This window comes from Mustela nivalis, assembly GCF_964662115.1.
Source record: "Mustela nivalis genome assembly, chromosome: 6".
Taxonomy (NCBI): domain Eukaryota; kingdom Metazoa; phylum Chordata; class Mammalia; order Carnivora; family Mustelidae; genus Mustela; species Mustela nivalis.
This window is the reverse complement of record NC_139025.1, coordinates 127033750-127057948: the sequence shown is the minus strand read 5'-3', so window position 1 is coordinate 127057948 and position 24199 is coordinate 127033750. Positions and strand designations below refer to the sequence as shown.

At 41.5% G+C, this 24199-nt stretch overlaps 1 protein-coding gene and 1 long non-coding RNA gene across 6 annotated transcripts in view; both read left to right on the top strand.

Annotated features, from left to right (window-relative positions):
• Positions 1 to 24199, top strand: part of TJP1 (tight junction protein 1) — a 241142-nt gene that overhangs the window by 75513 nt on the left and 141430 nt on the right. The window lies entirely within an intron of this gene.
• Positions 1716 to 13424, top strand: LOC309867621. The gene is made up of 2 exons (XR_014313276.1): positions 1716 to 1838; positions 13108 to 13424. It is a non-coding gene; the product is annotated as an uncharacterized lncRNA (long non-coding RNA).

The window sequence follows — 24199 nt, the reverse complement described above, 5'->3', positions numbered from 1 at the left end:
CATCCCAGTCAAGCACATGGCATGGCCTGTGTATTTACTCAACTCTTCTTATTCATATCTCTCACAGAATTTTCCAGTTTCCTTTAAATAGGTCACACATTTCTCATGGTTATTACTACTTACTTTGTAGTTTGTGTTTTCATCATGCTTTCAGACTGAGGATACTTGGCATTTTGATTTTGTGTATCTTGTATTCATTCTCTTTTAAATTAAATCTAGTAGTTTCACATGTGATTCTACATCATCCAAAAATAACTATTTTACCTTCCTTTTTAATATTGAAGTTTGGTATCTGCCTTATGTCTTTTAGCATTAGCCCAAATTTCTTGAAAATTTTTAAAAGAACACAAATTTGTAAATGATAAAACAGTAAAATTCTAAATAAATAAAACTATATGGAAGAATGGTGATAGTGGCGTGATATGTGATATGATTTAAGGCTTACAGTGACTATTAGCCTTTATTAAACAGTATGTTTTTTAAAAAAATTATTTATTTATTTATTTGACAGAGATCACAAGTAGTCAGAGAGGCAGGCAGAGAGAGAGAGAGGGAAGCAGGCTCCCTGCTCTGTGGATGTGGGCCGCATCCCAGGTGGGCCTTGATGCCAGGACCCTGGGATCATGACCTGAGCCGAAGGTAGAGGCTTTAACCCACTGAGCCACCCAGGCGCCCTTAAACAGTATGTTTTGACATATCCTGGATTGCCTCTACTTCTGGTGTTCGCAGTTATTTAGAGCACACAGTATTTTTAAATTGGCTCCTCATCCAGCTTGATCTCTTGTCTGAGGGAACGGGCAGAGCCTGGATTACAGCTGATGAAGGGTTTTCAAATCTGAAATGGGCCATTGGATCTTGTGCTTGTTGTTGTGTCTTGAAAAACTCCCAAATGCTTTTGCAGATCTTTGCGTTCTTGGAATCTCTGACCTACGTAGTTTACATTTCCTGGTCTGTAGTGCTTTCTAAGTAGTACAGATTGGGCCATATGATGCACTTTTTACTAGTCCATGCAAAAATCATAAAAATATAGTTGAAAACAGTTTTGTTTTTTTTTTAAGATTTTATCTATTTGACAGACAGAGACCACAAGTAGGCAGAGAGGCAGGCAGAGCGAGATGGGGGCGGGAAGCAGGCTCCCTGATGAGCAGAGAGCCTGATGCAGGGCTTGATCCCAGGACCCTGAGATGACCTGAGCAGAAGGCAGGGGTTTTAACCCACTGAACCACCCAGGCACCCCAAACAGTTTTTTATAATGTGAATATTTGCTCCTTTAAAAACTGCCCTTTATTGAAAAGGTGGCTTTGTATATAGATGTATACTATGCTTTTATATATTAGAAGTATAAGATGCTTTGTTTCCCCCCAGATATTCTTAGATGCCAAAATAAAAGGTTGACAGTTCTAGGTCAGTTCTCTGCTTTCCTCCCCACCCCACCCCCCACTTCTTTTTTTAATTTACTGGCCCAAGGCTGAAAAGAAAAGCTGATTGTTTATCAGTTTTTTGTTCTTGTTTTAAAGCTTGAAAATACAGGGAGTCTTGGGCTGACAGTCCTCAGCAGCACTGGGGACATTTACTGATAAAGAAGTAGGAAGAGGGGACAAAGCCTCTGGGGCTGAAGCTCCTCCCCACAGTGTTCAGAAGTGCTGCTTTGTTTGGATTTCTGTTTCCCCTCCCTGTACTACCTCTGGGAGCTCAGGGACAGCCAGAGGCTTAAAGGGAACTTTGTAGTGAAACTGTAGTGAACACTGGCCTGAGTCAGAATCTCTAGTTCCATGCCTTGTAGCTGCCACTCACTCACTTTATGACCTCAAGGAAACCTCGATTCCCATCTGTAACAGGTAACCTATAGGACACTGGGAATGTTGGGGTTCCCTGTCAAAACTGGGGAGGGGGAAGGCAGGACCCAGATCTACAACAGAGCCTGCAAAAAGGAGCAGTGTCTGAGGAGTGAGGAGTCAGGAGAATAGCCCCAGCAGGGCAAGCCTGGCATCCCTGGAGGTGAGGGGGCTCCCCATCCACCATGCCTGGAGGGGCGCTCTTATTTTTCTGTCAGCTGTCCCTTGCAGTTCCTTGTAAGCACTTCTGTAAGTACCTGTGAAGGCTGAGGCCCCAGGATGATGGAAGCCTTTGGTGTTTATACTTGGTAGTGAATGAGATGGTAGGTGGAGTTTCTTCTCGCCCTTAGCCTTCAGTTCTTAGCTGTCAGTTGCTTGTCTCCCTCTCCTCCCTGCTGGCCGGATAGATCCCCCTTCCTGTATGCAGTCTCTACCATCACAGTAGAAGTGAGAGCTCCTTAGATCTCTTTAGCTATTCTGCTCCTGTGGTGTTTATTGCACACAGTCTTGAATTGTACCCCTCTGTGTAAATGTTTGATCTCTGCTCACTTATGTACCCCTACTACCAGGATGGGAGTGGGGGGGGAATGCATCATGTCATGGCATTCTGTAAAGATTTGTTAAATAAATGAATGAGAAAGACCCAAGATATTACCATAAGATACTTGCAAAAAATGTAAGTGTTCATTCTGACTTTCTGTAGTTTAGTTTTTAGTAAATGTTACATTACAGTAGTATGATATTTTGATTATTGGATTACGTTCTACTTAGCTCTGCTACTCTACTCTTGGACAACCCAGGTTCAGGTTTCTGTGCTCAAAAAGGGAAGAGATGGGATAACAGATGTTCTCAGAATTTAGTGGACAGAAGAATGAAATAAGGTGCTTATTAAAATTGTAGATGTCATTGGGTGCCCAATAGGCTCAGTCAGAAGAACATACAACTCTTGGTCTCAGGGTGGTGAGTTTTAGCCCCATATTGGTTGCAGAAATTACTTAAAAATAAAATCTTAAAAAAAAAAAAAAAGTTGCAGATGGCTAGGCTCTGTCCTCTGAGATTTACCAGGCCTAGGATAGGGATGAGAGCCTGGCCATTAAATCCAACCCCCAGATGCTCCAAAGAGTATCTCTTGAGAACCAACGAACAAGGTGATCTGTATGGTTTCTCCAGCTCTTGTTTTATTTTGTTTTGTTTTATTTTATTTTAAGATTTCTTTATTTGAGAGGGAGAAACTTTGCACATGCAGGCCAGGGAAGGGGGCAGAGGGAGAGGAAGAGAAAGAATCCCAAGCAGACTCAGCACCAGGCATGTACCTGATGCGGGGATCCAGCTCATGACCCAGAGATCACAACCCTAAGATCATGACCTGAGCTGAAATCAAGAGTCCGACGCTCAACTCACCGAGCCACTCAGGTGCCCCCCTCCAGCTCTATTTTAAAAAGAATGCTTAAAAAATGATAGACATCTGTTTGTGGAGTTACCTTCTTTCAAAAGATGTTTCTTTCTCCTCTTGTGAGTTCAGCGCAGGCAAGCAGAGATAATGAGTGCGAGCCAGATAATTCTGTAGAAGAAGGTGTTTCCTCAAATGCTCTAGAAGGAGAGAATGAACCATCAACAGATGTTCTTGTTTTAATAGGGATGGTCTCTAACAGCTTTGGGCCTCAAGACTTTTTCCCAGGAATCTTTATCATTTATGAATTTCCATATTTAACATGTGTTTACTTTGTTACTAGCATTTTAGTGCTATCAAGCTCCGTGTATAATTCGTCTATTCCTTCATAAACCTGAGCTGTAAATAATCTGTGAGTAGACTCTATCTACACATTCTAAAAGATTTATGAAAATTTAGTGCTCATTGAAATGCAATTCTTTTATTACTAGAGACTTTTTCCTCTTTAAAAGAAGAGAAAGGTGGAGGAGAAGGCAGCCCAACTTCCTAATTGAAGTCAAGTGAAAAAGGAAACCCTTCCTAAAGATACCTCTTTTCCTTTGTCCTTTGATCAACATTAAATGGCACTGATAGAATAAAATGATCTCAGGGTTAAAAGGGAAAAAAATATATATACCATTTCACTGCTAAAAATTTGTGTGTGGAGTGTGGTAAGGAGTTAGTTGCTGCAAGGAAGGTATGAGATTATTTTATAATCTTATGCCTCAGTCATGATACTAGAGTTAATCTCTAACTAAGCAGCAAATATAGGTTATTTAAGCAAGTGTAAGCAACTCAGAGTAAAAAAGAACACAGAACATTCTGCATTCCCTGCATTCCCCGAGCATTTTGCACAGAACTATCACCAAGCCCTTCCTTAAGAAGCTCCCTCACAGCTTTCCCAGGCTGCAGGAAATGGACCCAGCATTACCCTAAAGTCCCAAGGCAAGCCTTAGAGCTTGGAGGAAATCTTTTACTTTATTAGATTGCAAATTAAATTTCTTTGACAAGAGTTGGAGGAAGCAGGCAGATTCCCAGTAGGCTTCAAGCTGAGGTCTCCACAGTCTGAGGTCTCCAAAGTTTAGCATGAAACGAATATTTGTTAGACATTCTTTTCCAGCAGGAACAATAGTTCCAAACTCAAGGGGAGGCATTTTTTTCAACAATTAGATCAGTTCTTTCAAACTACCATTCTATTTTTTTTTTAGGTTTTTATTTAAATTCCAGTTAGTTACCGTATGTGTAATACTAGTTTCAGGTTTAGTGATCCATCACTTATGTACAGCAGCCGGTGTTCATCACAGGTGCACTCTTTAATCCCCGTCACCTGTTTCCCCCATTCACCCACCCACCTCCCTTCCTGTAACCATCAGTGTGTTTTCTGTGGTTAAAGGTCTGTTTCTTGGCCGGCCTCTTTCTTTGTTTTCCCCTTTGCTCTTGTTTTGTTTGTTCAGTTCCACGTATGAGTGAAATCATGTGGTGTTTGTCTTTCTCTGACTTACTTCAGTCAGCATACTACTGTCTAACTCCATCCATGGGGTTGCTAATGGCAAGGTTTTATTCCTTTTTATGGCTGACTAATATTCCACTATATATATACACACACACACACATACATACATACACATACACACACAATATATTATATATATCAATATATATATCATAAATATATCATATCTATCTATCTATCTATATATATATAGATAGATATATATATCTATATCACTTCTTTTCTCTCTGGATATAGGGTTAAGTGTTAGATTTATGGCCAGGATTAGGGTTGGGGTTAGGGACAAGTGAGGCTATGTTCCTTGTATCCTACAGTTTAGAGAACTTTCCAGAGGGTTCAATTTAGGGTTAGTTCAAACAACCATTTTAGAAGCACTTAACTGCTTTAGGAATTTTGGATTCCTTCCATCTAGAAGTCATAGGAGTGGCAGAATAAAAGCGGGGGTGGGGGCAGAAGGAAAGCAAAGGCACAAGTCAGAAGGTATTACAGAGTAATGAAGTCCTCGGTAAGCAGCCAACTGGTCAAACCTTGGGTCCATTGAACTTGTCTAAGTTACTCTCAAAGATCACCTTCCACCAAATTTATGCATCAGGTTTTTGAGGTTATTTCTTTATTCATTTAGGTTTTGGGTTTTTTTTTTTTTAACCTTTTTTGATAACCTGCAGCATCCCTCAAGCTGAATTAGACTAATGCCTCTGAATTCAGGAAAGGTAATTATAGAGGAACTTCAGCTGTTACACATGTAGACACAGTTGCTTTTCATCTGGCCCAGCAAGTTTAGTCCAGCCATCTCAGTCTCGTAGGTATTTGGTACCTGAACCCAGTTACAGATTGAATTTTGGTCCTGTTCCCTCTTCTGTGCATGATATCATGTGCCTCCTGGTCATTTTGTGGCCCATTTTCTGCAGTCTATTGAGTGAACTATTTGCCTAACAATTTAGAACAAATGTCACAAAAATCATTTTTGGAAAGGTTATTAATGTTTCTAAAATCTCCATGTGTCCCGGGGAGTCTTTTGTTGTTGATATTGGGAATGAGTATGTGAGAATCATTTCATATTTTCGATCTGCCATGTTGTATAGCTTTGAGCTTATATTGGCATCATTTCTCCTCTTCCCCTGAACCAAAACACAAACAAAACACATAGTAAAAATTTCTGCCCGTGCCCAGGGCTTGATGGTGGGGGGCTCACTTGGTCTCTTTAGTCTGTGCACTGGGGCAATTTAAGTTTAGCTTGGGCTGATGAGGGGACATCATACTTCATAGTTCAACTTCATGTCCTTGAGTATCTGGGAATTACTACTGAATATCCACACAGCCTCTTGAATGGAGGTGAAAAGTTTCTATCTAAAGTGTGGATCAAATTTGAAACTCAGTAGTTTCAACGCCCGATGAACATTATTTGGATAAGATCTTAATTAATAGATGTGATCCTGTCTCTTTCAGTTAATATTATTCCAGATTAGCAGAGCAGGAAACCAGCTAGAAAGAGCAAATTACTTGCCCAGTATTAAACAGTGAGATAGAAGGATGTGAACTCAGGTAGTGAAGCTCTAAGCTTCTCCTGCTTACCCACTACATTAGACTGTCTCCAAAGGACGCATCAGACCATGGACAAGGATGTTTATTATTATTACAGCTTTGTTGTTAGAGACAAAGCAAAAAACAAAGAACCCTGAATGTACATACACAGAGAAATGTGGAATAAATTGTTGCAATACATTGCACCAAGAAAATTATTGAAGATATGGTAGCAGAGGGAAGCAACAAATATAGTAAAAGCTTGTGTAATTTTGAAATTTACCTTATATTCATGAGAAACAATTGTTTTCTTAAGGCAATTCTCAACATATTTCAGAGTAGCTAACAAGAAGAAGATAATTTTCACTGCCATTCGGATACATTTATTAATATTACCACTTGATCCAAACCACATGTGGAATAGTGCACATCTGATGTCATAATGCTGTTACTAAAGTCCTCGTGGGTCAGAGGAATGAGATTTTCTTTTTCCTCCTCCTTTTTCTTTTTTTTCCCCATTTGTATATCTCTGATGATTAATGATGTTGACCACCTTTGCGTATACTTGTTGGCCATCTGTCTTTGTACTTTGGGAAAATGTTTACTTGGGCCTTTTGTTCATATTTAGTTTAATTTAATTTAATTTATTATTTCAGTTACTGAAGTGTAGCCGGCGAAGGTTGGGTTTGATGGGATGACAAGATGGCCGCCTCTGAGAGAGACATTTCCTAGAATACTCAGATTGAGGGTTTTGTTTTGTTTTGTTTTTAAGATTTTACTTAAATTCCAGACAGTAACATTCCGTATAATACGAGTTTCAGGTGTGCAGTATAGTGATTCAACACTTCCACACACCACCTGGGGCTCATCACAAGGGCCCTTCTAGACCTCCCCATCAGCTACATCACCTATCCTCCCACCCCAAACTGAGCTTTTAAAGCACTGTAAAAAATCAAACCAATTAAATTGTTAGTCGCATTAGAAGTCCAAGGAAATATTTGAGAGAAAAAGAAGGCCACCAGAGAATCTGGCCCTAGCTCTGGGGAGGCTCCTGGGCCGTGTACTCTGGAGGCAGCTGACAGAGAAGCTGGAAAAGGCTCTGTACGTGGATGCCAGAGAACAACACAGGGCAAACAAACCTTGAGACTTGCCATCAGTGTCTTCCCAACCTCCAGACAGCATGTTGCCTTTCTTAGAAGTTTCTTCCCCACTGACACTGTATCTGAGATTCTTTTTATCCCATGTCAACTGCTTGTGCATGAATGTGCTGGGGGGTGGGGTGGGGGAGAGGATTGCTGGCTGTTGACTAATGTGTGGGTTGCTTTTTCTCTGCTACTGATCCTAAGCCTACCCTGCCTCCCACATCAGCCTCCCTGTGGGTCCACGCACAACGGGAATATTATCCAAACAAACACATACAAAAGGGAAATCATTTTTCATTTTAGCTGTTTACATGCATGATTAGAAATTGTATGGAGCTATGGAACTCTAAAATTGTGGGGATGGCTTTCAAAGAATGCCTCTAGAGACTCCCCCCACCTTTTTTTTTTTTTTTTTTTTTTTTGCAGATTTCTATTCTAAGGACAGAGTTTAAGGACAGATAGTGAACTATGGCCTGTTTTTTGAAAATGAGGTTGTATCAGAATGATCTGACTTATGAAGTATTTATTTGAGAATATGTCCATTTCTTCCAAGGAATTCTTAATGGTTCTGGGCAAAATCCGGAGGCTGCTGAGAGAGATCAAGTTAATTTAGACTGCACTTGACTAGTCACAATTAACCAGCTTGTAAAAAACCATACCTAACTACAGAGAACAGAGGGGAGATGGATAGGAGGTTGGACTAAATTAGTGATGGGGATTAAGGAGCACATTTTTGTGATGAGCACAGGGTGTTGTATGGAAGTGTTGAATCACTATATTGTACACCAGAAACTCATAGTACATATATGATAACTAAGTGGAATTTAAATAAAAACTTTTTAAAAACTATACTTTAGGGAAAACAGACCAATTTCAGTGTAAAAAGTCTGAATATTAAGCTTTTAAAGAAATAACCATACACTTTGTGTCCTTGAGTCAAATGTTAAGGCAAATTTTCTAAAATCTTTTTGCATCTGTTTCTGCTTTTCATGAAATTATAAACACTGTGAATCAGATTGGAATTGGTAAGAATTCGGTGTTGTAGAATGCTATCATACAGAGCAGCAAAGTAGACTGACGTTCTAAAGACAATTGTAATAAAAGGAGAAAACTGAATGTACTTCAAATTTAAATGGACTGAAATACTTCCCTTTTGTTACTTAAGCATTCTAGTTACTTAAATTAAGGCTTCATCGTGTTCTCATAAACGTGTGATGCAAGCACCTGGGAGACCGTATTAACCTGTCTCAGGGAAAGGTTTGGGATGATGTCAGTCTCCAAACCCAAGGTTGCCGGATTCTCAGATTTATAGTCACGGCACTGCTTGAATTCTCCGCAGGAATGAAGGACTGCAGCATGTAGTTTTCGGTCATGTCAGTGTTCTCAGCTGTGTTGGCAGGAAACGTTCCTTCTTAATCAGGAGCGTGGACGGACCCACCTTTCATCTTGTAGAGCAACCCTGCCCATAGAGCTTTGTGCACGGTTCAGTATGGTGGTCACTAGTAATACATGACTGTGAGTCACTTGAAATGTGGCTTGAGTGTGTGTGTGAGGAACAGGATTTCTAATTTTACAACATTTTAATTAGTGTATATAGTCACCTGGGGCTCATGGCTGCCATATTGGACAGTGCGGGTATAGAATTTCAGCTGAAGTAAGAGCTGCCTTTTGCCACTGGAGATGCAGCCCCCAGGGAAGATGCTAACACTTGCTCATGATGGCGGAACGGAAACCCACAGTCTTTACTGGGGACAGAATTTATGGACGTATGCACAGCAGTTCCAGGAAAATTTAGTCCTCAGATACTTGCACAAATAGATTTGCTTGAAGAATTCCCACAGCAGGTGGAAAAGATGACTCTCCTAAGTTACTAAGGTCAGCTGCAATTTTCAAATGCAACAACATACTTGAGTAAAATAAAATCAGTCCAATGCAAATGAGATTGAAATTCCTCTTTAAAAATTTCCCAGGCATTGACTGAAAAGTACGAGCTAGAGGCTTGCTTTCCTCTGGGTCTGCAGATGGTGACAGTGCCTCTTAGGGAGGCACACTTCCTGGGGCAGAGTGGAAGGTGGGCATGAAGTCCCTAGTGAGTTGCTAAGCTTAGATTTAATACTCCTTATCAGTATCTGCTAGATGACTCACAAGAGGAGTGGGTCTATATTTTAAAAAGAAATCCTTACGTATTAGACCTTATCACCCATTCACAGGAGGTTTTGCTTCCCAAGAAACATGTAGATATGCAATAAATGTGACTTTCTACTGAGGAGGAGAAGGGAAATCTAAAAACTTTTTTAAAAAAGATATTTATTTATTTGAGGGTGAGAGAGTACGAGCAGGGGGTGGGGCAGGGCAGAGACAGAGGGAGAAGCAGGGTTCTCACTGAACAGGGAACCGACTTGGGGCTCAATCCCAGGACCTGAGATCATGAACCAAGCCAAAGGAAGACGCTTTACTGACCGAGCCACCCAGGTGCCCCGAAATTTAACAACTTTAAAAAATCGTTTTAATTGGTATTACTTGTTTTTTGTAATCATGAATTCTGTCTTTACCTGAATGGTCCTACTTTATATGTGTGAAAATCCATCAGGCAACACTTTCCACATGATATTTTGGGTGTGTGTATGCACTCGTGTGTGACTAGAAGCATTAAGTATAGTAACAGTTGTAATATTGATTCTGCTATGCATTAAGTTATAGTGTTTGAAACCATTACCCGTTGGGTAAGGAACTAGACTTTGTATCTCAACAGCTCACAATCAAGTTTGCAGACAAAATTTTTAACTTTTACCTTTGTTTAAAGCGATGGTTTTGCTAGTTTGTACTCGATTTAGAGAATGTCATTAACATGGATTTTTGAGTAATGCCATTGCATCAGCCCAGAAAGAACACAGACAATAATTCGCTGAGGTTTCTCTTATTTCATAATAGGGAGGATTCCTTTTTTCACCCGGGGCATTGTCCCTCTGACTGCCGTCTGTCGCAGGCTTGCCTCACGGTTGATGGTGCCAGTCCTGATCATGTCCTGTGACTGAGATATGCTGTTTGTGGGGTTTGCCCTCCTCCCCCCACTGCTGTGCACACCAAGTTGCAGTGAGCCAAGTGCCTGATTGAATCCGACAGCGCACAGTGGGGCCTTCACGGGGCTCCGTGCTGTGACCCTGCAGGCCACTTTCGCCTGTCACCCTCCTTCTCAGAGAGGAAGCACCCGTGTTGCCTCAGAACAGATCCTCCTCGTTTTTATAAACGTGACCACCCTCTCCATTACTGTTATTTTGGTGCCGTAGCGGTGAGAGGCATAAGTAGGAAACCTGAAAGAGAACGTGCAGTATCGTCTTTACTGAAACACTAAACTGTGTGACTGAGACATTCCCTGTGGGCTGTACATTTTGGGGGAGAGGAGGAGGTGGGAGAGAAGAAAACTGCTTTGCTTTCTGTCCCTTTATCTTGTTTTAATTTAGATTTTTTTATCCTATAAGGTAGGAGCTATGTCTAATGCTATTCTTTGTGCAATGTCAAATGTTTTTTTGTTCTCAGCAAAATATAAAGCTATGATCTGCTGTTCCATTCACACCAGAAAGATTTCTAGATTTATCTGGAGAGAAATACCCATTTGGTACAACCCCTAAGAAGTCTGCCCAGGCCACAAAGCCAGGTGCCTCATCTAGGCCGGTGGAGTTAGCTTCATGCCCTCACTGGAAGAAAAGGGGAACCTATGCTTGAAATCTACCAGACAAAAATATTAAAACTTGAAGCCGAAAAGGATATCAACTATAGAAAGTATTGCCATGATCAGAAGTAAATAGTTCTCTGTGTTTTCTTTAGACCTCTGATTTGATTCACAAAAGAAACTGATTTATGACAAGGAAGGTAGCTCTTAGACGGAGAAGGGTGACAGGCCACACTAGAGCCTGGGCAGCAGGGTCCAGAGGAGTAAATTCCTGCAGTAGGGCCTTGCTGATCTTTCCCAAGGTGTTTCCAGCACCTGGATTAAACTGTGGCTGTGAGGGCCATCACCTTTGCATTTGGGAACAACTACTATCCAGAATTACTTTATTATTGCAGTATAGTTGGGTATACAATATTGTATTAGTTTCAGATGTACAACAACATAGTGACCTGCCAGTTTTAAAGCTTACTCAGTGCTCATCACTGTAAGTGTGGTCATCCTCTATTACTGTATACCATTACTGCAGTGTTACTGACTGTAGTCCTCATGCCGTACTTTCATCCCCATGACGTATAACTGGAAGTTGGTACCCCTTAATCCCCTTCACCTCTATTGCCTGCCTCTTCCCCTGCCAGTCTCCCCTCTGACAACCACCAGTTTTGTTTTCCTTAATTATGAGTCTGTTTATTTGTTTTGATTTTTAGATGCCACATATAAATGAAATAATGCAGTATTTGTGTTTCTTTGTCTGACTTTTTTCACGTGCCATTACACGCTGTAGATCCATCCATGTTGCAAACGGCTTTCTTTTTACGCTGAGTAATACTCCATTGTGCATATGCACCACATCTTTATCCCTTCATCTGCTCGTGGACACGTGGATTGCTTTAATATCTTGGCTATTCTGAAGAATGCTGCAGTAAACATAGGGTGTGAGCATCTTCTCGAATTAATGTTCTCATATTCTTTTTTTTTTTTAATAAAGATTTTATTTATTTTTTGACAGAGGTCACAAGTAGGCAGAGAGGCAGGCAGAGAGAGAGGAGAAAGCAGGCTCCCCGTGGACCAGAGAGCCCGATGTGGGGCTCGATCCCAGGACCCTGGGATCATGACCTGAGCGGAAGGCAGAGGCTTTAACCCATTGAGCCACCCAGGCGCCCCAATGTTCTCGTATTCTTTGGGCAAATACCCAATAGTGGAATTACTGGATTGTATGGTATTTCTGATTTTTTTTTTCTTTGAGGACTGCCCATACTGTTTTCCACAGTGGCTCCCACACTTTACCTTCCCAGCAATAGTGCCTGGTAGTTCCCTTTTCTGTGCATCCTCGCCAATACTTGTTATTTCTTGTTTTTGGACTAGTCACTCAGAATAGTGTGAGGTGATTATCTGTCTCACTGAGGCTTTCATCTGCATTCTCTTGATGAGTGATGTTGAGCATCTTTTCATGTGTCTGTTGGCCAGCTGTATGTCTTATTTGCAAAAATGTCTATTCAGGTCGTCTGCCCATTTTTAATCTGAGTGATGTTCTTTTTTCCATGTTGAGTTGTGTAAGTAATGTATATGTTTCAGATATTAACCTCTAATCAGGTATATCATTTGCAAATGTCTTCTTTTATTCAGTGGGTTGCCTTTTCGTTTTGTTAATGGATTCTTCAGAATTAATTATTTTAAATATGAAGGAGAGGGAATCTTTTAAGTGTTCAGTATATCTGGCAAAATACAGTGAGTTGGGGGCACCTGGGTTTCTCAGTGGGTTAAGCCTCTGCCTTCAGCTCAGGTTATGGTCTCAGGGTCCTGGGATCAAGCCCCGCAGAGGGCTCTCTGCTTAGCAGGGAACCTGTTTCCCCCTCTCTGCCTGCCTCTCTACCTACTTGTGATCTCTCTCTCTCTCTCTGTCAAATAAATAAATAAATAAAATCTTTTTTAAAAAAATAGAGTGAGTTGGTTTATTTAATAAGTTTTTGTTTTTTGTTTTTTGTTTTGGTGCCAAATAGACATCAAAAGAAGTGCTCAGAGCTGCCTTGAAGTTCCCCAAGTTCACTCTCCTCTCAGGACAGAGCTTCACCCTTCACCCACAGGCGGTCCCTGGTGTGTGTACTCACAGAATGACGTGGCCCCCGAGCAGTTTCCCGTGACCTTTATTGCTCCTGCAAGGCCCATACCAGATGCAGCTTTGAACGTCAGAAATGACTTTGTTGAAATGACTAGTGTACACATCTGCTTGTTAAGGATGAGACATCCATGAGACTCCATCTCCTATCGCAGAGTACCAGCTCTCTCCATATCTGAGATATGTTTTTGTTATACTGTCCTTGAATTGTGTTCTGTTTGTTTGTTTTATTTTCTGTTCTAGCCTGTGCTTTCATCTTTGTTTTATATTTGCAGTTTGAATTTGAGTTCATGGTACTCCATACTCATCTCTGATTAGAATACAATAAGATTTTTTAAAAAGATTTTACTTATTTTTGAGAGAGAGAGAAAAAGAGAGAGCACGAGCAGGGGAAGGGGCAGAGGGAGAAGTAGACTCCCCTCTGATCAGGGAGCCCGATTCAGGGCTCCCTCCGAGGACCCTTAGGTCATGATCTGAGCCAAAGGCAGACGCTTAACTGACTGAGTCACCCAGGTGGCCTGGGATACAATGAAATTTAAATCTAAAAAAAAAAAAAAGAAAATTAATTTTAGAGAAAATAAAGAAAAGGTGCTGCCACATAATCTAGGATAGTACAAGTAAGTCCACATTTATGCTTACCGTATAAATACCTCTTTAACCCTAGAGATTCTAGAGTTTGTGAGAGAAAGAATCAGCAGGGCTGAACGAGTTTCAAGTTGAAAACTAAGTGCTGTTGCTGAGTCCTTCAGCTGACAACCTCTGGGCACCCTCTGTGGTCATCATTGTTCTCTTCCCTGCCCACAAGGCTTATTTTCCACCTCACACCCTGTAAACCACCTGCCTTCCTTTCCACAGCTGTGAGCTGCCCTCCATTCAGACCTGCCTCCTTCAAAATACTCCAGAAAATAGGGAAGCATTTCTAAGGCTCTCCATTCAGAGAAGCAGCAGAAGAGTTCAATAGTTGTTTACTAGCCTTTCTTGTTTTCATTCCTCATGTGTCGTAGCAAGAAATCCATTCGAATATATTTTTCACAGTTTGGTTAGCTAATGTTTCAATGATCTATTCTTGAATAAGTTCTGTGAGTTAGCAGTTCTCACCAGGGGCCTCTCATGGAATTGCAGTCGGGTGGTATGTGAGCTGGACTGGTCTGTAAGTCCAGGATGCCTACTTCCTGTGTGTTTGCTGCCTCCGTTGGGGGGCCAACTGGCACCTGTCTTCCGGCTGCTTTCCCAAGGGACCGGTATACATTTCCTCATAAGAAAGCCTTTCAGGGCAGTTGGCCTTCTCCCACGGCAAGCATTCCAAGAAGCTCAGGTGGAAACTGCACCGCTTCTTAGGAACTAAGCGTTAGAAATCACCACAGCTTCGCTTCTAGTGCATTCCAGGGTAAGGGGCAGCAGGGGCTAAAAATGGGAGTTTCGCTCTCAGTGAGGATGGTAGAAGTTGGGGGTGTCCAATCTTTGAAGATTAGCTGCGACAGCCAGAAAACCAACTCTGTATATTTCCATATTCATGTTTTGTACATTTATTAAAATCTTCTTTTTAAAAATTTTTCTTAATTTTTTTTTAAGATTTTATTTATTTATTTGAAAGAGATCACAAGTAGGCAGAGAGGCAGGCAGAGGGAGAGGAACGGAAGCAGGCTCCCCGCTGAGCAGAGAGCCCAATGCAGGGCTCGATCGAAGGACGCTGGGATCATGATTTGAGCCAAAGGCAGAGGCTTTAACCCACTGAGCCACCCAGGTGTCCCTTTCTTAAGGTTTTTAAAGATTTTTTTTTTATTAATTTGATGGAGAGAGAGAGCACAAGCAGGGGTAGGGGAAGAGGCAGAGGGTGAAGCAGGCTCCCCGCTGAGCAGGGAACCCAATGTGGGACTCAATTTCAGGAGCCTGGGATCATGACCTGAGCCAAAGGCAGACGCTTAACCGACTGAGTCACCTAGGTGCCCCTAAAATCTTCTCATTTTACTGTTACTCCTTCAGTACTTGAAGCATGTCTCTTTGACCTCATTTCCTGCTTTGCATCCTTCTTCCGACCCGTGTGGAAAATAACCCAGAAGTTGGTTAAGTGAGCCTTAAGTTGCAGGCGGGGCTTCAGTGACCTGCTCTTCGTGGTGTTCAGTATCTCCTGGAGAGGAGGAGTGTCTTTCCTTTGGTAAGAACACTGCCGAGTATTCAGAGTGTGCCTGTCAGAATTGCCTCCTCCTGGCCACTCAAGCTAGCATCTGAGGCCCCAATGGAGGAGGAAGTCCTCTGATGCTCCCGGCCTGGCCGCGAGTGAGTTCGTTTGGGACTAGGGGAGGTTATCACACACGCACAGCCTTGTGTTCCTGTCTTTGTCTGAATGGATCAGTCAATAAACTTGTTCAATTCTATTAACTCCCCCCTCCTTTCTTATCTTCCTCTTTGGGTTTGCCCTCAATTTTAAAATTTCTAGTCTTCCATCAAGTGTAGGAGATCTGCTTCTATTTGGCAGTGGGATCTTGGAAGCACAGGATGTTTTACTGAGGCAAAATTGTGAGTCCTCCCCATACAGTCCTGTGAGGGACGGTTCCCCTAACAGGAATTGATAAGGGCACGTTATGTAAAATCTGGAGGGCAAGCCTTTCTCTTTTAGGTCAACATTCAGCCGCAAGCTAAAAGGGCTAATCAACAGAAGCATTTTCTGTGTTCATTCCAGAGCATTTCCCAGGGGCACAATAAATCGAGCCTGCCTGTTTACAGGAACGTGGTTATTTAACAAGCTAGTCTCCAAAGCTTTAAGAGTCTTTGGTTTCATCCAGCTGAACCCAACCTGCTAAATTCGTGAGATTCATTACTGTCTGATCTTGTTGCTCTAGGTATTATAAGATAATTTTGCATACTTAATTATGAATGGTCTCTACACAAAAGACCCATATTGCGTTTATTACAGAACTCTTTTAAAGTGTCATCTTTCTTTTTCTGTAACCTGTGTTTCAATCCTGTCTCTCTAATCTGCCCTCTGGTATTCCCAGTTAGTGAATTTGGCTTATTTACACCTTCATTCATTGATCTGCTCATTTATTCAGTAAACATTACTTTGCATACCTGTGTGGGCTCTATAAATATATAAGGAAGACGGTAGGACGTCATCCTCCCTTCAGATTGTGGGAGGTACAGGTCAGTCACACCAGACAGTGAGCTTGATGGTCATGCGGTGTCAGTACAGTGAGCATTTGATCTGGCATTGAGGGGTATCACTGGTGAGTATGTGTGGGTTGTGGAGTTGAGCCTGATGACGGTGTGATAATGACCTGCAAATAGGACTGCTCCTTCTGCAGCCTTGACCTCAGAGCAGAACCTCAGATCACAGGAATGTATTTGTAGGGTAAATTTTTTTTGGTTCAGGGATTGCTGAGATTCATGTTTTCTAAGTTCTTGTTTTTAAGATTTTCTTTCTTTATTTGAAAATGGGCAGAGGGAGAAGCAGACATCCTGCTGAGCAGGAAGCCTGACTGGGGGCTTGATCACAGGACTCTGGGATCATGACCTGAGCCAAAGGCAGACACTTAACTGACTGAGCCACCCAGGTGCCCTTCATGTTTTCTAAGTTTTGATAAAACTTGCCGAATTTGCCAGAAATGTGGCATCTAATGTATATTCCCCTTAACAGTATGCCGGTGACCCGGGGCATGTGCCCTCCTTAATGCCCATCCCCCAGTTTCCCCATCCCCCCTACCCTATCTCCCCTCCAGCAACCCTCAGTTTGTTCCCTAGAGGAAAGAGTCTTTCATGGTTTGTCTCCCTCTCTGATTTTGTCTTACTTTATTTTTCCTTCCCTTCTCTTGTGTTCATCTGTTTTGTTTCTTGAATTCCACATATGAGTGAAATCATGTTATTTTACCTCTTTAAATATGTATGAAGTTGAGCATTTTTAATGATTTTTATTTTTGAGATTTGTATTTCTCCTCCTACAAATTTTCTGTGTGCTTCATTGTTCTATAAGTTTCTTTATTTTTTGTTTGTATGAGCACTTTCTATTTTCTGTTTGCTTTTTTGATTTATATGTTATGCTCTGCATAGAAAGAGACTATCCTAACTTTGTGATTTTCTGTTCACTGAAGCTTCATTTTTTTAAAAATATTTTTTATTTATTTGACAGAGATCACAAGTAGGCAGAGAGGCAGGCAGAGAGAGAGAGGGAGAAGCAGACTCCCCGCTGAGCAGAGAGCCCCATGCGGGGCTATAGCTTCATTTTTATATGTATTTCATTATTATACTTATTTTATACTTATACATATTTATACTTAGAAACTTTGATTCATCTGAAATTAATTTTGGTATAAGGAGTGAAAGAAACTCAGCTTTATTGCTTCCTAGTTGCATGAAACACTGAGGAATCACTCACTTTTCTTGATATATTCCCTTTATAGTACATACATTTACAATATGCCTTTATAGTGAATTAAATTGTCTTAGGCATTTATAATCTTTTACTGTGACCCACTGACCTTTCTTGTTTATTTCTTCTCCAATTCCAAACAGTTCTGATTTTAAAGCTTGATAATATGTTCTATTATCTTCTGGGACTAACTTCTACTCCTTATTCTTTTTTGAGTTTTTTCAGGTTTTTTTTTTTCTCCCCATGATAAAAACCTTCCTTTTCAAAAATTTGCAGAGTTTATTTAGCACCTGCAAACCCTGCCTCTTATATAAGCCCTGAAAACCAGTCTTTAAAGGAAGTTTAAGAAAAACTTAAATTTGGGCTATTTTGCATAGAGGATTCATCTTATCAACAAATATTGGGAACCCGGAGTATGCCAATGCCAGATATGATTAGCCATTTTATTCTCTTGATTTATTTCTTCCTTTTTTTATTTCTATCAGCCTTTATTACACGTTGCTACATGCTGGACGCTGTTCTTGATTGGGGGATTTGAGAGAGCCCTCAATTCCCGGATTCAGTGAAAGTACAGCCAGCTTGGCCCTGTCCTTGTGACTAAGCTGCATGCAGGGTAGAGCTCCTGTAGATTTTATGAGAAATCAGACCGCTTGAAAGGGAAAGAAGCCTCCTCAGCAGTTTTGTTTTGTTTTGTTTTGTTTTCTACATTTTATCTTAAACCTTTGCAAAACAACCACGGGCCAGAATTGGCATTTGTACCACTGACCAGTTATTTTTAATTACTGGAAAATTATGAAGAGGGAATTAGGAGCTATTGCTCTAATCCTCTGCTAATTCTTTTTTTTTTTCCTCTCTGCTAATTCTTAAACATGTTTTTAAAACCCATTTTTTAACACACTGAGACAATTTTTGAGGGAATATACACACCCATGGAGCCTGTGGAAAAGGACGGGAGAACTGTATCAGAACTCCCATAAGGTGGCAAGGGAAAAAAGTGTTTCACCCCTGATTTGAGCAGACATGCGCTCTATTGGGGTATGAGAAAGGAAAGCAGGTTACCTTCTTCAGGGGGTGCCTGCTATAACATTTGAACAGACAGATTTATGGTTTTGCCCTTGTGATGGCTATCACATAGATCATTCTTTTTTTTCTCTGGTTGATTTCTTCCTCAAAAATTGCCATTTGCTTTTATAGTTAAACAACTCAGTTCTATTACTGGCCATGGACAACCCATCTAACCTCGGCATTGTTCAGCTTTGATGGGCTGGAAATTTCTTATGTCCAGGAGAGTTCTGGTACCAGCCAGAAATTGCTGTTTCCACTTCGGGCATTTGATATAGTACATACTTAATCACATTTGTTTTTAATGAACGTCATTTAAGTCCAGTTCAGTGGATTTTGTAGGAGAATAGAGGGAATGGAGAAGCATCAAGAAACAGAGACAACTTTGAGCATCTGCACTAATAAAATAGGAGCCAAGGGATGACGTACACAGGCTCAGTTGAATGTTCTTTCCCCAGAAGGCTCAGGGCTAGTGATGGTGGCTTCCTGCAGGTCCTTGTGTACCTGGGGCCCCTGCTGTCTCCCAGCCTGTCTCAGGTTAGGGCAGCCACTGGAGAACACCATGGAGGACTCATCTCCTACTACAGGTTCCTTGATAGTTCAGTTCCAACCAGAAGGCTTCTTCTCTTTTTCAGAGGGGTTGTGGAGAGAGGGAGAGGGAGGATCCCAAGCAGGCTCCATGCCCAGTGTTAGCCCAACACCAGGCTTGATCCCACAACCTTGAGATCATGACCTGAGCTGAAAACAAGAGTTAGGCATACGACTGACTGAGCCAACCAGGCTCCCAAAGGCTTCTTTATTTTTATTAAGCATACCTTACCCCTTCAGTTAATTTGTTGTTGTGAAAGCCAAATGATATTTTTCAATGGATCAAAAACATTGGAATGCTTTCCAAACATTCCAGAGTACTATTTTCTGATGTGACATTTGACTTACATAAAAGCGGCCTGTTTGTTTCCTGCATAAAATATACACTCAGGACAACTTTTGTGATATAGTAAATAAGATCCCACACAAATTCCACATGACATACTGTGTGGGGAGTTCACATAATAAAATGAAGAATGCTGCCTGTTTGTTTTCTGACCAGTGTGGAGTTTTCATCCTTCCCTGCATCTCTCAAAGCCATGTTCAAATACAGAAATGATGTATTTAGACATACTGAGTAAACACGGATACTTTTTCTTCATAAAACACATTATTGCAGTTATCCTTTATATTTCAGTAAAGGGGAAGGCAGGCTCTAAATATAGTTAATGACTTAAGCTAATGCCAAATTTGTGAGAGAAAATGTGTCGAAATTTAGGTGGGTGTTGCCAGAAAGAACGGGAATGTGGGGGGCAGGGCTAGGTGACACGGGGATAAAGTCATGCCAGACATAAACACGCATTTCAAAGAGAAGAGTTAACAGAGAATTAATATGCTGCTATTTTTGAAAAAGAGAAAGTGTCAGGTCACTGAAAGAAAAAGAAAAAATGTCGAAAGCTGCATTTACAGCAAAGTTTATATCAGCTCTGTGTTTCCGTTCATCCAACTGCCAGTGCTGAAAGGTTGCTTTTGTGATTGCTGTTTGCAGAATTATTTCTGTCCCCATGCCAATCAAGGGCAGACAGCTTCTCTTATGTCCCTCAGTTTTTTGCATAGTCCCTGTGATTTGAATTGATCTGAACAGGACTGGACATAGGTTTCTCTTGAACACTCTGCTTCTATTTCTTTAGCTATTCTGTTTGTCTCTCTGGTTGACTCCCTCACTTCTTTTTCTTTCTTTAAGTTGTTCCTCCAACACCTTTTGAGGCTTCCGAAGGCCAGCTGTATTTATTTTCTGGTCCTGGTGACGACATCTGGCTCGAAGCTGGTGTGAGCCGATGCGGGACATGTGTGCGTCTTCACTAGTCCTCCTTGCTGCCGAGGCTTCTCTGCGTGTTCCTGTTCCTCTCTGTGCACCTGAGAGGTTTGCACGCGCTTCACGTAGTTCTGCATCTTCGTTCATTCATTCGCTTGACAAATGTTTAGCAGAACAACCCTTACAAATAAAAAATGCACATCTGAACATGATGATATTCTAGGGGCTTTCCAGATACTGCAACTTCCTTTCCATATAAAAGTCTCTCTGAGGTTGAAGGAAGGGGCAGCCTGTTCTCTTTGGGAGAAATGGTAGGTTTGGAGGTGGCACTGGAACCTGGTAGAGTGAAATGTTAAACAATGGAGGGTGGACGAGCTGCACAGTTTACCTTGACATTTGTAAAAATCACCTGCTTCATTCCCCATGCACTTAGGCTTTAAATCCATGCTCTTTGTAAATATCTTCTTGGTATTCACCACTGTCCGTAACTGCTGAAAGAGCGATTCTTACCCTGTTGGAGGGACTGGTGTTGATTTGTGTAGCTAAAACTTAGAAAAACAGCCATCTAATCTTGTTCTTGAATAGTTTCCTGGTCTTGTTACATATTGCTTATACTGTTAAAATTCACTCGTAGATTCCAGCACAAGCAGATTATGAAGATCTTGGCTCATATGAGCGTTCATGGTTTCCTGAACCTTCCAGATTGCAGTTGGAAGGGCCCTCTTACTGTGTTACTCCTGGAGAAGGAGAAAAAGAGGTTATTTTGAGCTTTCTAAATTTAGCTTAATGTTTGCTTTTTATTATGTAACTTCTGGGTTAATTTTAGAAAAGAGATTTACAAACAAAATACAGGTGTTTGTAGAGCAAAAAATTAAAAGGAATTAAAAAAAAAGCATATAAATGTTTACCACTCAGTACTCCGTAAAGCAAAGAAGAAAGCTGCCAAATATAAAAGATGTGTAGGAGAGAAAGCATCAGCCCAGCTAACTGATAAGCAATGTGGGGATAGTGATAAGACAGTCAAGAACTCAAAGACATAATACCAGCACCGCAAAGAAAGATCTGGAAACCGTCATGGTCAGATTTCAGGTTCCTTCCTCCCCTGTGTTTATTCCTCCAAAGTGGCTAAAGGCTCTGTGGAATTGAACCTGGCCCAGAGGCCTACGGGGAAGCAGAGCTGAGAAGTTTATAGGTAAGTCTTGACAGTAGGAAACCTGTACAGTTCTCTGTAATAACTACCTTATAATAACCATTATGGGCCTGGAACCTCGTCAAGCTCTTGTGTCACTAAACCAAGTGAAATGTATGGTCCTTACTCTCAGGGAAGGACCGGGGCAAACAAAGCTTAGAGGAAAATACAAGGATTGTATTGGAACCAGGGTGCATCTTTTTACTCTTGAGAGAGAGAAATTTTCTGAGAAATTTCAACTTGAGGCAAATAAAAGGAAATACCACACCACTGACTAGCATCAGAGTCTCCAGACAACTGTCGAAGCTGAAGACTTCACAGTTTAAACAAACCTTTGCTTCCCAAGGAACTGCAAGATCCACTTGCCAAAGCTTTCTGTCTAAAACCTTCAGTATTTAAAGACAACACAGTTAGAGAAGACATTTTCAAAGACTCTATGTATTTTTATTTTTATTATTGCTGCGAGAGGCCAGCGACCAGCAGTGCAAGCTTTGGAGGACAGCAGGTTCAGCAAAAGCTTTGTTGCCATTCTGGGAAAACGGGGTGTGGGTTAAGCACATGACAGTCCGGAGATTAACTGCTCTCCATGTTCATTCACCACTGAAGAGCCAACAGCAGCCCTCTTTCTAATGCTTCTGGGAGTTTATGTTCTTTCTCTCTCTCTCTCTCTCACCCTCTCCCCACTGCTGCCACCTTTGCGTGGGCCCAGGTTGCAAACGCAACTGCTCACAGGGGCCAGGCAGTAACATAAATGGGTGCGCCGGCCCAGACAAGCCAAAAGAGGGAGTGTTGGGGTTGTGGCACCCCAGAGAGAGCTTCCCTCCCCACTTCCTGATCAAGTATTCAAGTTCAAGATGTTTTAAAAACATTCCGCTAGCCAAACAACACACATCTGCCACCTGCATCTGAAGATAGACTGCAGGTGGAGGACTCTGCTTCGGCCGTGGTCATGAATTGTTTGTCTCCTTAAGGCTCCTTCTGGGCTCTGCCTCCTATGACCCACCATCCATGCTGCCAGCAGCGAATTTCTAAAACACAGATCTGGTGGTGGCCCTTCTCTGCTAAAAGCCAGAGATGACTCCCCATGGCCCACCTGAGAAGGGCAAGCTCAGCCTGGTCCTCAGTCCTTTGCAGTTGGGCCTGTTGTCTTATCACTCTCCCCCCCTTTTTTTGCCCCCCAATTTAAGATCTCACCGAAATAGAGACTGTATACTTTCTACATCATGCCAGTCTAAAGGCTTTTGTAATCGCGCTTTTTTCCTTCTTGGAAAAACCTTTCCTGTGAAACAGCTTACATCAGTAGACAGTTCCCTGATCAGTCCCGTTTCTGAGGTCCCACACCACTTTGTATATTTCTGCTCTTATTCCTCAACGTCCTGCAGTGGAATGTTTGCCTTCACCTGATTTCGAGATTCTAGGAAGTGGGAACCAATTTTTTTTCTTTTCTGTAACTTCCTTTATTCTGAATGCAGAGCAGCTTTAATGTGATCTCTCTGGGCCTAAAAATGCTGTCTGTAAAACAAAGATGTTGGAGGTGTTAGATTGGAATTCAGTTTTTTTTTTTAATATTTTATTTACTTATTTGACAGAGAGAGATCACAAGTAGGCAGAGAGGAAGGCAGAGAGAGAGAGGAGGAAGGAGCCTCCCTGCTGAGCAGAGAGCCCGATGCAGGACTCGATCCCAGGACCCTGAGATCATGACCTGAGCCAAAGGCAGTGGCTTAACCCACTGAGCCACCCAGGCGTCCTGGAATTCAGTTTTTCTTAACTAGAGATGTACGTCAGAATCACTTGAGTTCAGCAAATGGTGCGGGGCAACTTGATATTTGATATGCAAAGAAATAAAGTTGGACCCCTATCTCACACCAAAAACAAAAGCTAACTCAAAATGGATTATACACCTAAATATAGAAGGTAAATTCAGAAGACAACACAGAAGTAAATCTTCATGACATTGGAATAAGCGGTAGCTTCTTTGATATGGTGCCAAAAGTACAAGTGACAAAAGAAAAATAAATTGGACCTCATCGATATTATAAACTTTTGTGCTTCAAAGGATACCATTAATAAAGTGAAAGGACAACTGACAAAGTGGGAGAAAGTTCTGGCAAATCATATCTAAGAAGGGCCTAGTATCCAGAATATGGAAAGAAATCTTACAAGTCAATGATTAAAAGGCAACCCAATTAAAGAATGGCAATAGACAGTTCTCCAAAGAAGATATTCACATGGCCAATAAACACCTGAAAGGGTGCTCAGTATATCAGTCATCAGGGAAGTGCAATTCAAAACCACAGTAGATACCACTTCACACCCACTAGGGTGGCTCTAATCAAGATGAACAATAACAAACATTGACTAGAAAGTGGAGAAATTATGACCCTCACGTGTCTGGGCAAGAATGTGAAATGGTGCAGCTGTTGTGGAAAAAAGTCTGCAGCCCTAAAAACCAGAGCTACCATATGACCCAGCAATTCTATTCTTAAGGATAGATACAGAGAAGAATTGAAAACATGTCC